This window comes from Ceratotherium simum, chromosome 1 (genome assembly GCF_057802395.1).
Source record: "Ceratotherium simum simum isolate JZ-2026a chromosome 1, ASM5780239v1, whole genome shotgun sequence".
Lineage (NCBI taxonomy): Eukaryota > Metazoa > Chordata > Mammalia > Perissodactyla > Rhinocerotidae > Ceratotherium > Ceratotherium simum.
This window is the reverse complement of record NC_141900.1, coordinates 16,385,093-16,402,679: the sequence shown is the minus strand read 5'-3', so window position 1 is coordinate 16,402,679 and position 17,587 is coordinate 16,385,093.

Here is a 17,587-nt window from a genome sequence, read left to right as displayed (position 1 = left end):
AAATATCCATGATCCCAGCATCCAGAGATGGCCACTCCAGAGTTGTGCCCTTTCCTCTGAACACATTCTCAGGGCAAAAAAAAGAGCCCCCAAGACAAAACAGCCAACATTGGATTTCAGGGGGCCTTCACAATTGTTGAATCGTGATTTTTACAAGATGACTCTCAGGTTACAGACATCACTTTCCCACAGTAACAGAATGTGTGAGGAGACGGGTGATAGACGTGTTACATGAAAACAGTGATTTTGAAGAATTTCTTGGATTTTCTTCAGCATGCGTTAGATAGTATAATGTTGCTTTTATTACTCAGAGTCATTGTGTCTTACCCAATTCAGGTCGAAAGGAAAGTAAGTTGAGCCAAAATCATCAGGATCTTTCTGGCATCCAAGTACACAACATCCCCCACGCACTAGGTAATGTGAGCACCACAATAATAATCAAAATATTCATCTCACTTCAACAGATATTACCTGAGTCCCCACTATACTCAGTGCTGTACATTCTAGAAGTTGCTTTCAGTGTTTCTATGAATCAGCAATTTAAACCACCATTCAATTTGCAAACATTCACTTAGGACAGGGCTGGTTTCCTCTGGCTGATTTGCCTTTGGTGAGTGTGGTCAAAGTGTCCTTGGGGAAGCTCACCTCAGCCTAAAGAAGAAGGGCAGGAGGAGGAAATGACTTCCAACATGGACTTGTTTTCCCAAAGAGGCGGTGTGCTCCAAGTATAAGGCCACTGTCCTCCCAAATGTGTGTAAATCAAAGGGATTGTAGAAGCACGATTGAAAACTTAGATTTAAATTGATTTGGGATGACTACTCAAGAGAGTCTCTGCGTGTCTAGCTGATCTCTCTTTTACTAAACTGTAACAGTCAGCCACGCTATGACAGATGTGGTGCTAAGCCCTGGTATACAAAGGGGTGTGCGTGTGTTCCTGCATGTGTATGTATGCTAGTTCTTGTTTTGCTTTGTTTCGTTTTTATCTGCTAAAATTTACTGAACTCTGACAATATGCCACACACTGGACCAAACACTTAGTGTGCATCATCTCAGGCACCCTCACAACAACCACGAGGTAACTACAAGGACCTCCTTTCCTACAGGTGAGGAAATGGGCTAGAAGAGCTTTCGGCCTGATGTACAGCTAGTCGGTTTTAGATCCCAGGTCAGAACTGGATCTCTCTTACAAGAGGCCTAGGTCCTAACCAGTTTCCTGTACCAGATGTGTAGCCAGATAATGGCAGCCCAGCAGGAGAAAGGGCTCTACAGGAGCAACTTTCACCCTTGACAGATGAGATCTGTAACGTCTGCTGTGACAGCACCTGGCTCAGAGGAGTCAGTCAAACATTACTGCTGGGTGAATGGAATCTTAAGGCAGAAAATGAACTAACCTCAAACTCCAATCCAAGTAGACTTTGATTCAGACTCATTAAGTAGTAGTGTTTATAACTTTTGTGAAAAATCAGATATCACCACTCCAGGATACGCATCTGGTATATTATCATTAAAGTTGGCCCTGCTTGTGGTTAGGTCATGCTGTGTTTGTTACATTCTAGCTTCTGGGAAAATAAATAGCATTTAATCTAATATCCAGTTTTTTAATCAAATCAGAAAGGTAGATCAGAAAAAACTAATGTAATGCATATCGACTAGTACAAAAGAAGTCACACTGATGACGTGGTGTGCTTATCTTGGCAGAAAATAAAATAGCAAGAGTGGGGGAGATTGTCCCAGATGAATAAATTGGGTGGCATGGGAAAGCCTGTTGTCTAGAGAGTAGATTCCTGAAAAGACGAGGCTGATCATTTGCACCTATTTATGCAAAGATTCCTCTTTGATAAAATGTAGAATTTGACAACTTCAGACACAGTCGCTTATATGAACATTTGTCTAAAATCCTGCATGAAAACATACCACAATAACTGTGCTTTCCCAGTTCATAACAGCGAATGAAGAACACTGAACATTTACTGACTGGCATGGCTCTAACGTCTGCCACTGTGCACCTCCCAGAAGGCACAACAGCAGGTGGCTGAGTCTTGTTTCCCTACATTGTGAACGGTGAGGGTAGACGTGGATATTTCAGGTATCTTGTCTACCTCAGATTTACCCAGCGGAATGCCTGCCTCCATTGTGACGGTGTTGTCAGATGAAATGTGCAGCAGGTGCTGCACGGCTTGACCAGGGCTTTCTTGATACCAGTATATGGACGTCGTAGAAATTGTTACACCACATGCCACATTCCAGGTTGGGTGTTTTTGACAGCTCTTTAGTACGGGAAGTTGAGGGTGCTCTCGATGACCTGCACCATGCACACACACTGAAAAATAAGGGGAGGAAAGAGTAGTGAGCAAAAACTTAGAAATTTTTAAGAATTACAAAATTAGAGATATCTATCAAAGGGAATTGGGGGAGGAAAATCACTTACACATGCCAAGAACTACCAGAGGTAATGCTGGGAAGAGTGACAGCATGTCTGAATGAACTGCACTCTCCTCCACGGCAGCCTGCAACCACGGCTGGGAGGAGTCTCAGACCATTGTGGCTTGGCTGAGTCACCAAGTCACATTTCCCATTGGGGAGGTTGAACATGACTCTCTTGCCTCATTGCGAAGGAGTTTCCTCACCACCAGTTTTCACATCCAATCTATGTGAAGAACAGCAGTGCAAAGTCCTCCACCTTAGATCAGAACACATAGTACAGACGGCCATCTTATAATTCTGAGAGGACTCGTTTATCCAAACAGTGTTCATTAAGCTCCCAGTATGTGCAAGGCAGTATGCTAAGTTCTTTGGGTGTAATAAAGATGCAATGATATGGCACCTAACTGTGGAGAGATGTGTAATGGGGTGACCATGTGACAATGCTATGATCTTTGTCCTCTCTCCTTTCTCCCACTGCCTGTCACAGAATAAATCCTCAATAACCCCTGTGAGCTGTCAGGCCAGAGTTGGTGGGAAGAACAGAGGGTGGTCCAGGCTGTGTCATGCATCACTGCGCCCACAGAGAACTTCTGTAACCAGCTGGAGAGACTTTTCTTTGTCAGTGTGCTTACGTCTGTTGAGCTACCCACACACCCTACAGCTTAGAGAGGTCCTGGCATCTTCAGGGGTCTCAATACTCTATTCTGGTTTGTTTGCTTCTGTTTAAGATTCAGGTTTATGTCCTCTCCCTCAGCCACCTGAGCAATATATCTCTACTACACCCCAGCTCCTCCTCTATGAATCTGGCTTTCCTCTTTCTGAATTCCTGTTTCCTTTTTGTCTGTTATTCTTTCTCTAACCCAAGACATTCAATCTATCCCAGGGTAGTTTTATAAACTGCTCTTCCCCAATCCACCAAAAGTTGCTGTTTTCCAGACTTCTCTTCTCACTTTTTATGCTCTGCCTGAGGGATCTCTTCCCATTCTTGGCTTTAATTATCTTGAGGGAATGGGGGAAGGGATGATAGGAGGAAATTACAGGTCCATCTCCATCGTACCCCTTCTCCTGAGCATATCTGTCGCCAACTAGGTGCCTCAAGAAACTCAAAGGTGGGTTTGGAAGCAATTAACTGTTTTTCCAAGTTGTTTCTTTTCCTTTTGTGTGATAAGGAGATATAACCACCAACCATCCTGAAACTGACCAAGCCTCACCACAAGAGCTACACCAAGACTTTTGCCTTATTTTTAATGCAAAGATCTCTCCAGGAGGAGCTTAGGTCTCATTATGTGGAAGCATGTTCTCCAACTGAGCCTATGCAAGCGAATACCCACCTCTCCCTTTGGAATATTCATTCCCCATTGAAATATAAGTTCCTGCTTCCCTTTGTTGGGGGACGCCATGACTTTGGAAATGATTCCTCATGGCCTCTTATTTGCTGCAAATATACTTTACATTTTGAGACAACTTCCACTGATGTAGAGTATTATTTAACTCAGCAGGTGAGTCCACTTGGTTCGGTAACATATCCATATATCCAGCTGACTACTGGGCATGTTCAAGTGTCTGACGTAGGACCTCAAACTGACTTTGTACATAGCCCATGGTGAACTCATTCCCTCCCTCCAGCCCATCTCTTCTTCCTTTCTCCGTGAAGGACTTTGCTATCCACTTTGTCAAAGCCAGGAATCTGAGTGTCAGCCTCAATTCTTCCCTTTAAGTAGACTTAAGACCTCGCTCAAGGTCACAGAGCTCATAACGGGCACAGCAGGAGTTAGCGAGGGGTGAAGATGGGGGTTTAGGGTGGTGTGGGAGTTCACAGCAGAGCACCGGGCAGCCCCACTTGGGAAATGGGGATGATGTTGTTCTGTAAGGAGATGAGTGAGGAGCTTGTTCCTCCTGTTGGCCACGCAACTCATTATCACCAGTTCACAGAGCTCACTCTTCCCTGGAGTCAGGCACTGAGATGGTGCTAGAAGAAGATGGTGTTTTATTAGGACAACGGGGAAAACGAAATGAAGGAACAACCTGAAAACAGAGCAAAAGTAATTTTCAGTCCCCTCTACCCAGAGCCCTTCTCACACATACTGGGAGGTCTTAGCCTTGACCTAGGCCTTCAGTAGAGGGTGGGGTGTCAGGCTCTTTCACAAGCAGGCAGATCTTAATTATACATTTCTAACCACAAAACAGAAGCTTAAAGAGACAGACGATGAGTTAATAATCTGAGGGACAAATTTCCTTCAGATCCTTTAGACTTTGCCTTTAGTAATCATTTGTACCAATGCTAGTAAACTGTACATAAACTTTGAATTTTCAGTTGAAAAGGTATCAATTCAGCTTAGATCTGAAACAGTTTTTTTCCCCCCACAAATAGCAGTGGAGGAGTTTCCTGTTTGGGGCTGGAGGATTAGTAATACAGGTTTTCTTATCTTTTCTTTTCTTTCCTTTTCTTTTCTTTTCTTTTCTTTTCTTTTCTTTTCTTTTCTTTTCTTTTCTTTTCTTTTCTTTTCTTTCCGTTCTTTGAGCTTCAAGAATCTGACTGGCTTTATGAGAAGATAGTGAATATAGTTATATCTTTTTTATGATTTTGCTTTAATACAGATATAAGAGCCACATAATTTCAGCAGTTGAACTACATAATTTTACAGACGAGAGAACAGAGGTCCAGAGAAGCTGGAGATCCACCCAAATTCCCGTGTGGGGTGGCACTAGAGGAGAAGTGGAAGGCAGAGGGCCTGGTGTCTCTCAAGGGTTGATTGCATCACCCTGCCACGAGAGTTATTATCTACCAACATGATCTGAGTATCAGGCCTGCTAATGGACAAGTGCGCTGAGAAGTTGGCAAAATTGTTACCAGTGCATCTAATCACTGACTCCTCTGCTGCAAAATTATTAACAGTTGGTTGGGCAGCAACTTAGAAACTGGATTTAGGGGCTGGCCCCGTGGCTTAGTGGTTAAGTGTGCGTGCTCTGCTACTGGCGGCCCAGGTTTGGATCCCGGGCGCCCACTGACGCACCACTTGTCAGGCCATGCTGAGGCAGCGTCCCACATGCAGCAACTAGAAGGATGTGCAACTATGACATACAACTATCTACTGGGGCTTTGGGGAGAAAAAGGGGGGGGAAAGGAGGAAGATTGGCAATAGATAAAAAAAAAAAAAAAAGTAACTGGATTTAGGAATTGACTTCCAGTCTCAGCTTTTCGCCATTTTGTGGTAAATCTCCAGAGAGGCCTTTACCCTTGAAATTATTTGCAAAGTATTTCATTTATGCTTTTTTCAGAGGAGATGGTCAGATTCTTTTTTTTTTTTTTTTTTTTTTTTTTGTGAGGAAGATCAGCCCTGAGCTAACATCCATGCCAATCCTCCTCTTTTTGCTGAGGAAGACTGGCTCTGAGCTAACATCTATTGCCAATCCTCCTCCTTTTTTTCCCTTCTTCTCCCCAAGGCCCCAGTAGATAGTTGTATGTCATAGTTGCACATCTTTCTAGTTGTTGTACGTGGGACATGGCCTCAGCATGGCTGGACAAGCGGGCGTCGGTGTGCACCGGGGATCCGAACCCGGGCCGCCAGTAGCAGAGCACGCGCACTTAACCGCTAAGCCACAGGGCCGGCCCCGGTCAGATTCTTAAATTGTTAGTTTGTAACAGTGCTATCCCATAGAAATAAATGTGAGTCACCAATTTGAGATACAAATTAATTTTTTTTAGCTGCTGTGTAAAAAAAAGTAAAAAGAAACAGGCAAAATTAATTTCTGGACTTTTTATTTAGTTCAAGATATCCAAAATATCATTTTAACATGCAACCAGTATAAAAAATTATTAATGATATATTTCACTTTTCTTATCTTAACTTCAAAATCTGGTTTCTATTTTACACATGCAGTCCGTCTCAGCTTGGCTTATTGGCCTGGCTACATTTCAAGTGCTCAATAGCCACAGGTGGCTAGTGGCTACTGGATTTACCAGCACAGATTCTCCACCAAATGCTTCAGAAACAGTGAGCTGGTTGATTTTTGGAAAGGGGGCTTCTGACCAGACAGCTCCCTGAGTGGGTGCCAGCCTGCGCACTAGCGTCTCTTTTTCTCATCCATTATCTGCAGTGGACTGGGGGAGGTGGCGTCCAGGAGAGACTGGGATGTTGATGGATAACCCCAGGGTATCCAAAGGGACCTGGAGGTGGTGGAAGTTGCCAGGCCTTGACGAGTAGGGAGTCTGACTGCTTTTTGCACAGGGGCCAGGGTGGCTCGTGGGGCTGTACTGATTCCAGGCAGTGCAATAGTATATGCCCATGTGTGCTTCTCTCCCCTCAGCACCCACAGGGTACACCCAGTGCCATACTTCACCTCCAACATGGTAACTTTATCTGCTTTTAGGACTGAATCCCACTGCACATCTGCCTTGAACATGGCCCAGTCAGAGGAGTCTCTCAGGGTTCTTGCCCTCCAATGATTATGGTGTCACAGCTGCATTCCCAAAGCTGCTCAAAGGAAGTTTAAAGGTGCTTACCGCTCCTTCAAGGTTGTTTTTCAGAGCTATGTCTGGAAGAGATACCAGTGTCGATTGGTCTGAACCAGATCAAGCCTCACTGCAAGGGCAGTTCCTGGGCAGATGACATGAAGATCACCAGAAAATGCCCTTTTTCCTCATCTTAATACTAAAATCTCTGCCATAACAGGAGCATACGCCTTATTCCCATAACATGTGATCTATGCGAGTGCAGGTTTTCAGCTTGCCCCTGCACCAGCTAATACCCACCTCTACATGTGATGACAAAACTTCACTTTTAAATATTCATTCCCCATCTGAAATAAAAGGACCTGTTTCCCTTTGTTCAGGGAGCGCCACGACTTTGGAAATGATTCCGTGTGGTCTGCTAATTGCTGCAAATATATTTTACTCTGTGTGTCAACTAATTCTGGTGGAGAGTCTGATCTTACCTCACCAGGGAGTGAACTCATTTTGGTTTGGTAGCAGTGGTACCAAGTGGATGTAGCTGACCGTGGTGTGGGCCATGCACGGCAGGGTGGCCAAGCTGAGCCAGGGTGGCCGTGCACACCGCCACTGAGGCCAGCTGCTCCAGCCTGACCGCTGCCTCTTCACCTGCGAGGGAGACAGTGGTGAAGCAGGGGCGGCAAGAGCCTCAGACATTACTGTGCACCCCGCACCAGGAAACAAGGTTAGACTCACCAGGAACAGGAGGGCCCACAGGAGGGCAAGGCAGCCCAGCACAGCCCTGCCTCCTGCCCTGGTGGAGAGAATCCTAGAGTGACCTCCTGGGAGGAGCCGCACCTTGTTGGGTGGTGGAGGCCAGGTTAGGGCCTGAGCTGCTGCTGCCCTGGGGGCACAAGGAGGCGACTGGTGAGAGAAATGAGGGAGGGAGGGGCCTTAGAGGGAAGAGACAGATGTGTGACCACAAGGTGAAAGGAGGGATGATAAATGGTGAGAGTTCTGAGAAGCCTAAATAATGTTCATGGAACAATAACAGCAATAATAACATTCTTTGATAGGACATGGACTACACTCTAGCACTGCACTAATTGGTTTATGTTTGTTTTATCAAACCCTGAAAATAGCCCTGTGGGATAAATATTATTAGACACAGTTTAGAAACAGGGAAAGTGGGGCTGGTATTTTAAGTCACTTTCCCAAGGCTCCACACTGTGAAAAATGACATGAGTGGAGTCATATTAAAATAGACCTGGAGTAGCCATTTTAGAGGAATTGCTTATCTCATCCTGTTTTCTTTACCTTCCAAACTGGACCAAATTGCAAACATTCCAAGCATTCAGTATGGAGAAGAATGTCTTGTTTGTAAGAAGTGATGAAATTGGACTTTGCTGATAACCAAATTGCTAAGCAAACAATGAAGTACAAGTCTAGCTGTTTGCCTGATGACAGAATCACAAGCCAATCTATGAAATGCGATCCTAGCCTTGCATCATCAAGTACCAATGAACCCTTCTTTAATACAACCTACATCATCTTCCTCCATTTTTTCCATAAACCCCTGAAGTCCTCTCCTACAACCAGGACGTCATTAGGGTTTCTATTGTAAATCTGTGCTCCCTGAATTGCAATTCTTGGATCCCAAATAAATGCTTTGCCTTTAAACTGATTTCTGTTTTTATGGGTTGACAACACCTACAAAGAATGAGGTAGGGATATGGAGCCAGGTCTGACTGGAGACAAATCTCATGTGTCATTTACCACTTGATACTAATAGAGCAATGAGTGTGCTGCTTGCTTGAGAGGGAAGAACAAGCACAAAACAGCAATCCCTGCCAGAAACCCACGTGCACCATCTGAGCTAGCTTTGGGGCATTTTGCCCAGAGGTCCTATTAGAAGAAGACTTTAAATGCCCTAAAATAACATGATAGCTCTGTTGTCTTGGGATAGTTATGTCACCTCCTTTTCCTCATCTGTAAAATGGGACCTTACAGGGTTGTCTAGAGAGCAAACAGGATGATGTGAGCAAGGCATGTAGCACAGTCCCAGATGCACAGAAATGCTAAGGAAATGGAGGGGTTATTATTTCACCTGGAAAGTGGATAGGTTGCAGTAGATGATCTTTGGGGTCCACATAAAGTAGAAATGATAGGGAATATCATAGTTTTGGAGAATCAGGTTTACGTGTGTGTGTGAGTGCATAGCAAAAGGAAGAAGCCTGAACTAGGAAGCAGGGAGGGCCAGGGGTCAGGACCAGGTCCTCCAGTTCCAGCACCATATCCTCAGAAATGGTAAGACAGGGCGTTGTGAAAGATCAGAAAGGAATGCATCTGAAATGAAGCTTTGAGAAACAGAGGTAAGGGGCCGGCCCCGTGGCATAATGGTTAAGTGCACGTGCTTGGCTGCCGGCGGCCCGGGTTCGGATCCTGGGTGTGCACCGATGCACCACTTGTCAGGCCATGCTGTGGCGGCCTCCCATATAAAGTGGAGGAAGACGGGCACAGATGTTAGCCCAGGGCCAATCTTCCTCAGCAAAAGGAGGAGGATTGGCACGGATGTCAGCTCAGGGCTGATCTTCCTCATAAAAAAAAAAGAAAAGAAAAAAGAGAAATAGAGGTAGCCTACACTTTCAACTGATGGGAAGGTTTCTTTCCAGTTACACTAATCGTACCCAGAGCCTCCTGGGTATAGCTATGCTAGTTAGTTATGCTATTTTTACTGCGACGGCCAAGAGAAGAAGTAGTTGGAAAGGGGAATTGGCCTGGGAGCTAAGTTGTGGGTCTTTCAGCATGCACTACCAGACCCAGTTTCTGAGCAGTTCTTCTATAGTAAAAACTAAAAGTCAGACATGCTTAGCTATAACCAAGACGGAAGTCCCAAGTGTCCCCAAATGTAGGCTTTTGGGTTGTGCTTTATTTGTGAGATGTTGGCCAAATATAAAGGAACAGAATACTTTGCTATGTATAGGAGGAAGACAATTCCTCTACCCTCTAGGTCTTTCTGGTTGGTCTAAGAATTACATTGACACGAGACAAAATAACAGGAGAAAATCAAACAAAGTTTTATAACATGTATACGTAGGAGAAATCCAGAAAAACAGAGTAACTCATCAGAATGCGAAAAGCCACCACGTTAAATATCATCTTCAGCTAAAGACAAAGGAAGGTGTTGGGGGTAGTGGTTTGGGACTTCAAATGGGAGGAGGGCAATTCACATGGAGATGGAAAAGCAAATGTTTATTAAACAGTGTTTGTTGGGCCATCTGTGGACAATGTTATCTTATGGTATTAGCTCCTTCCTGGAATAGGCCTTCTGTCTTAAATTCTTTTAGGCCGTTAGGGAGAATGCCAAAGTTTCTTTCAGAGTGTTTTGTTCCTAAAAATAACCAAGGCAAGGAGACACATTTTGGGGTGGCCCATTCTGATCCCCCACAGTCTCACCTTTGAAACTTGAAGAAGCTTCATAGTCCAGAAGCTAAGTTGGTAGATTGTTCCATCTCACTGTACTCATTTCTTAGTCCTGATAATAGACAAGTCCAGTTAAATTCATTTTAGAAGACAGTGATGCAGGTGGGCTCCCAATGTTAGGCCTAGATATTTTATAATCAAGCAACCAGGTATTTTCTTTTTTTTGTGAGGAAGACCAGCCCTGAGCTAACATCCGATGCCAATCCTCCTCTTTTTTGCTGAGGAAGACTGGCCTTGGGCTAACATCCGTGCCCATATCCTCTACTTTATATGGATGCTGCCATAGCATGGCTTAACAAGCGGTGCGTCAGTGCGCACCCGGGATCCAAACCGGCGAACCCCAGGCCACGGCAGTGGAGCATGCGCACTTAGCCGGTCGCACCATGGGGCCAGCCCCTGTTTCCCACTTTTTTTTTTAATTGATGTTTTAATAGTTTATAACATTGTGAAATTTTGGGTTGTACATTTTTGTTTGTCCATCACCATATATATGTCTCCCTTCACCCCTTGTGCCCACCCCCCACCCCCATTGCCCTTGGTAACCACAATACAGTTTTCTCTGTCCATGTGTTGGTTTATATTCCACATGTGAGTGAGATCATACAGTGTTTGTCTTTCTCTTTATGGCTTACTTCACTTAACCTAATACCCTCCAGGCCCATCAATGGTGTTGCAAATGGGACGATTTTGTCTTTTTCTATGGCTGAGTAGTATTCCATTGTATATATATACCACATCTTCTTGATCCAATTGTCAGTCAAGGGACACTTAGGTTGCTTCCATTTCTTGGCTATAGTGAATAATGCTGCAATGAAAATAGGGGTGCATAAGCCTCTTTGGATTGTTGATTTCAGGTTCGTTGGATAGATTCCCAGTAGTGGGATAGCTGGATCATAGGGTATTTCTATTTTTAATTTTTTGAGGAATCTCCATACCATTTTCCATAGAGGCTGCACCAGTTTGCATTCCCACCAGCTGTGTATGAGGGTTCCTGTTTCTCCACATCCTCTCCAACATTTGTTGTTTTTTGTCTTGGTGATTATAGCCATTCTAACTGGCGTGAGGTGATATCTTAGTTGTTTTGATTTACGTTTCCCTGATGATTAGTGATGTTGAACATCTTTTCATGTGCCTATTGGCCATCTATATGTCTTCTTTGGAGAAGTGTCTGTTCATTTCCTCTGCCCATTTTTTGATTGGGTTGTTTGTTTTTTTGTTGTTCAGTTGTGTGAGTTCTTTATATATTATGGAGATCAACGTCTTGTCTGATATATGTTTTGCAAATATTTTCTCCCAGCCAGTGGGTTGTCTGTTCATCTTGATTCTGGTTTTGTTTGTCTTGTAGAAGCTTTTTAATCTGATAAAGTCCCACTTGCAACCAGGTATTTAATAAGAAATATTTCTATGTATACAAAAAGAAAAATAAGGTTAATGTTTAGAGCAAATTATAAACCATTTTCTGAGCCCTAGGGATAGTCAGTCTAGAAGATTTTTAAATGTCAGGGTCGAAGCATGTTTTGCAGCTTAAAATGTCTCTGATGATGTCATCTCGTGTTCAGGTATCCTTTTGAGTGGCTCACATAGCAACCGGCATGCTATTGTGGTAATCTCTCTTAAGTTTATATCTAGTTATCCAGCTTTAGTTTGCCAGTCTTCAGGAAAAAGGGTTATTTCAGTTCTTAATGATTTCAAATGAAAATGATTGAAAAAATTTAAATCCTTAGTTTGGGGATTTGTAGCCAGATATTTCAGGAGACTAGAATTTAGGATCCAGTCCAGTTTACAGGTAGAAAACAAAGACCTCGATTCAAAGACAATAACAGAACTACAATCTAATATTCACAAATGCATATTATAGTTTTTTACTGAAACATAGTTTTTCTCTCTAAAATCACCCTCACTTTCACCAAAGATAGCCAAATTAAGACTAATTGGTTTGTAAAGTAAGTCTAGTTTCAATAAAATTGGCCCAATTATTTACTTAAGTACAGGAAGAATAGCAATTGATCATATAGGTTTCTTTAAACCTGCTTTGCTGGAACTTTTTATAAGGAATCTCAGATTGAACTTTGTAGGCCTTTTGAGGCGAGGAAAGCAAAACCAAGGACTTGTCAACAGATTCCACCTGCAATACCTACAGATTTGGATGAATTCCTCTATTCTCTTGAGGTTTCCCCAAATATTTCCAGGTTCCTTGCACCTGCCAGGATGTGACCATTTACTCACATGGTAAGGTTGCTGGGAACACTGTAAACAAGGTACCAGGACAATATTTCCAAGTGGCTTTATTCCACAAAGTCCAATCTTTCTTCCTCAAAAGCTGTCTGGTCATATCTGACTCTATGCATGTTTCTTTCAAATATGACATTCCAGTCAAAGCCTTGATTATATAACTGATGTTTCCAATTGTGTCTTGTTATAAGGAGAACAGAGCCTTAATGAATTTATGTAAACTACTATATTGCTGTGAAAATAAGAATATTTACTAACTAAAAGTTTCTAAATTCTGAAGGGATCAGGTAGAAAGAAAAAGACAAATGTTTCAATTCTGCTTACAAAAGTATAATTTACCAAATTGTTATAAGTAACAGCTTAAGAGAAAAGAGAAATGATCTCCTTAATCTGACAAAACAAAACATTTTTTAAATAATCAGCAATATTTTAAATGAAAAGTCATGTAAATTATAATCATCCTTAGTTCATTTAGTCCCATGTAATCAAATCTTGATCTTCTGTTAGTAGTTTCATGAAGTCATCAGTTTCTCCATTAGAGTTCTGTAATTTTTTTACCCAGTTCAGTTTTATGATCTGAAACTTTATTAGAAACCTGTATTTTAGAGTAAGCATCAGACTCCTACCCATAATTCTCTCTAAAGATGAAACATTTTTGCAAAAACATCAGAGTAAAACAAAACTAGCTGACAAAAGACTTAAAAATGGCAATTGACAAAGAAACTCGGTTAATTCTGTGACATTTAACATTTTAAGATAACAACTATAATTATGACTGATGCCCAGGACAGATCAGAATTTTAGGAATGTTATATAATTTTTAAAACACTATGTCAATATATTTATCCACCCAATATTATAGATACCTGATACAAACAATATAGGAAATTTATTTTGATAAAACATAAAAACCTTTCATAATCTTTTTACCAAGAGCAGACTAAAAGTTTAAGAAAATTATCCTTTTAAGAGAGGGGGAAAAAAACATATTCTAACCTTGCACCAGCTTACTTTTGATATTAAAACTCATTTATTTAATTAAATTTATTTCAATATTAGTCAACATGACCATGCACAACTCTTTCCTTAGGGTTCTTCCTCCATAAACCTTCTATACCCTTCTTTTTTTTACATACAGAATTTGTCCCATGGTTTTTTTTTTTTGTTTTTTTTTTTCCTTTTATTCTTTCCTAGTACTTTAGGACAAATTTATCTTTCTTAACAAAACAAACAAAAATATTTCCATTCCATTTTATACCTTTTTTACTGAAAACATACATCTTACTTTCCTTGAATATAAAGACGTTTTGTTTACTAATTTTTGGTAGCTTTAATTACTTATATTAATTAGAATTCTTAATCCTTATAGACCTTAATTTTTAGTGAAAACTAAGAAGTAAGCAATTATGAACTGTCTCCTACATCAGCATTCTGTGGCTTGGCAAGTTTATAAATATTTTTTATTATTTCTATAAACATGTTACTTCATAGTACAATCTTTTAATAAAACACAAGACATGTTTACCGATAGCCTCAAACACCTTTTTAGTTTCTCTGTAATAAGAAGTCGAGTAGGTAAACCTATATTTAATAATTAATGCCTAATATTTTATCTTATTTGGAAATCATCTGGATGTTCAATGAATTTTCCAGCATTTGATTTTACCTAGAAAAATTTCAGTTTCAAGTTACCAAAGAGATTTTGGAAGTTATTTTAAGTACACATGTCATATACTATAATTATTGCTAAAAGTTTATATATAAACTCTTATCTCACTTATATCTAAATTATTTGTTCCCAACAATTATGTTTAGATTACCCATGAAAACTTCATGAGACATTAGACAAAATTAGCTATCATTTTAAGTTATTTTGCTGACAAATTTTTAAAAGAGATAACATGAGCTTATTTGGCTAGTAAAACCAGGGTGCATGTTTGCATCGGATCCAATATTGATAACTCTGAGAATATGTCTATTTTAATCAAACCAACAAATTTAAACAAGTTTTCATTTACCAAAGATTATTTCGTATGATGTTAACTTGAAAATCATTTGGGTTAGTATCTATTATGTTTAGAAATAATTTATGTAAGCATTTACTTTAAGCCAATTAAATAGAGCTCTTAATTTTGACCATACCCTCCAGAGGTAAAATATCACACATATATAGCATATGTATAGTCACACAGACACAAAGACTCCACAACAATTGTTTTAAAACTTCAAGATAATGTACCACATCCTTAAAAGCCTGCAGAAAGCATTTAACAAAGGTCTTCTTTCTAAGAGTACAATTTAACCCTAGAAAAATTTGCCTTGTGGGAGGGGGGGAATTTTTTTATTATCTTTCTTATTAGCAACTGATATTAGTCTCTAGTTTTTATCTCATACAGTGTGGGCTCAGGCAACCTTATTGGTTTCCCTTTAGTATGTTTAATTAACATTATCTGAAGGGTTGATTTATATGTTGTCTTATAATCGGGCAGGGGAAATGTTCCCCGGTAAGACACAATGTGTATGCCTATAATACAATCTATAATACAATCAGGCAAACGACATGCAATCACTTCACATAAAGCCCATAAACGTATCAATTTTTCTACAAAATTTTATCTGAATTCTACCAACTCTTACACTTCTAATCAGAGCTTCCATTAGGACTTTATCAGTAGGTTTTGGTCTTATGATATCACATAGGGGAAGCATTCCCAGTCAGACATTTTTAAAACATACTCAGCCAAAGTTGATATAACCTTTTTATATAAAATTAGCTCAAACATTTCAAACTTTATAATCTTATTAACACTTATACTTTTACATTATCTCAATTCAATTGTAGCTTGTGTTGGGGTCTTAATGCTAGTCATTATTTTTTGTATTTCCTCTTTAATTTTGTCTTTTCATAGGTAACAATAAAACATTTATGAAGAGAGCTCTCAAAAAATTTTTTTCGAATTTAGAAGATTTTCCAATTTAAATGGTCCACCATCTGGCCGCATTGACAAGTAGGATCTTAATAGCAACTCAAACCAATAAGCCTTTTACAGCTTAACCATGGACACAAGAGGCAACCCCAGACAAGAGTGCAAAAGAAGCAGCCCTCACAAGATCCAGAAAGTTCACTCCCAAAAGTAGTCTAAGAAAGCAAAGGCCTTTGTTGCATAGTCAGAGTGCACTAACAAGCAACACAAGTTGAAACAACAAAGAACCCTAATGAAAGCAACTGGGACTCCTGATGACAAACTCCCCCGTGAGCTGACAGAGCCACACAAAGAGAGTGCACCTCAGAATCCCAGTCTATTCCACTGGCCAACACAATGTACGCTGGTAAGTGCATCCTCTGGATGGCAGAGACCAAAGAAGTCACAAAGCCAATCTCTCAAGACATAGAACAAGACAAAAGAAAGAACCTCGTAACCCATGGACTGTGGAACTGGCCCAGATAACAGGCTCATAGAGGTGCTTGCATCTTGCCCTATGGTTTTTCTTTTTTATGACAAATGGCACAAAAGACAGAACAAGAAAAAATAGTGACCATGTCTGAGAGGAAAAGGATCAATAAACCAATGAGTACTCAAACCAAATTTCCCAGAGTTGCTGAGTCCAAGAAGCTAGCTTCACCAATATTTTCACCTGTTAGTCTAAACTTAGAAAAGGAAGCAAAACACACCACTCTTGCTTCCATTGGACCCTGCAGGCAGAGATCTGGGAGACTCACGTGGTAAGAACTCTTACCTCCTGCTGGTTCCTGTCAGGGGTCCAGTAAGTCTCAGCTACAGTAGTCCAGGAGCAAGCAGCATCCAGCCTGTTAAGTTTTTTGTTTTTTGCTCTTTGTGACTTTTTTTTTAGGAAGATTAGCCCTGAGCTAACATTCAATGCCAATCCTCCTCTTTTTTTCTCTGAGGAAGATTGGCCCTCGGCTAAAATCTGTGCCCATCTTCCTCTACTTTATATGGGACGCCACCACAGCATGGCTTGACAAGCAGTGCATCGGTACACGCCTGGTATCTGAAACTGCGAACCCCAGGCCACCAAAGCAGAGCGCATGCACTTAACCAGTACACCACCAGGCCAGCCCCACCAGCCAGTTAAGTTTTATCCTGTCCAAGTCACCAAACTGTAGGGGACTAAGACAAGTCCTCTACCCTCTCGGTCTTTCTGGCTGGTCTAAGAATTACATTGACATGAGACAGACTAACAGGAGAAAATGAAGCAAAGCTTTATAACATGTATACATGGGAGAAACCCAGAAAAACAGAGTAACTCACCAGAATGTCCAAAGCCACCACCTTAAATATTATCTTCAGGTAAAGAGAAAAGAAAATGTTGAGGGTAGTGGTTTGGGAGTTCTAAGGGGAAGAGGGCAATTCAAACGGAGATGGAAAAGCAAATGTTTGTTAAGCAAGTGTTCGTCGGGCCATCTGTAGACAATGTTATCTTATGATATTAGCTCCTTCCTGGAATAGGTCTTTTGTCTTAGATTTTTTTGGCAGTTAGGGGGAAGGTCAAAGTGTCTGTTTCAGAGTCTTTTGTTCTTAAGAATAATCAAAGCAAAGAGACATATTTTGGGGTGGCCAATTCTGATGCCCTACAGCTAAAAGATTATTCCGGGGTTATCATTTGTACCTTCCACATATATCTAGTCCATTTGTGGTAAAATGCTAAGTGGAAAAGAAAGTGATAATTCTGCTAATATCTGCATAGCAAAAGGACAGGTGGAAAGGGTTTCAATATAGTCAGTGAGAAATTGGGTGGTGAGAAATTGGATGAACTGTTTTCTTTCTATTTTTGTCTCTTCTAGCTTTTCACCAATAAGAAAAGATTGCTTTGGGGGAGAAAATTCACAACCACTTACTGGCTTATGAAAAAAATTTATTTTATTTCACACTGTGAACATTCAAAGCTGTTTCTCTCTATTATTATAGCCATTTTTATCAATTACTACTCAATTTAAGGCTCAACAACTGTTGACAATAACCAGCCAGAGATTTTAATGATGTCTGTTCCCAACCGCCA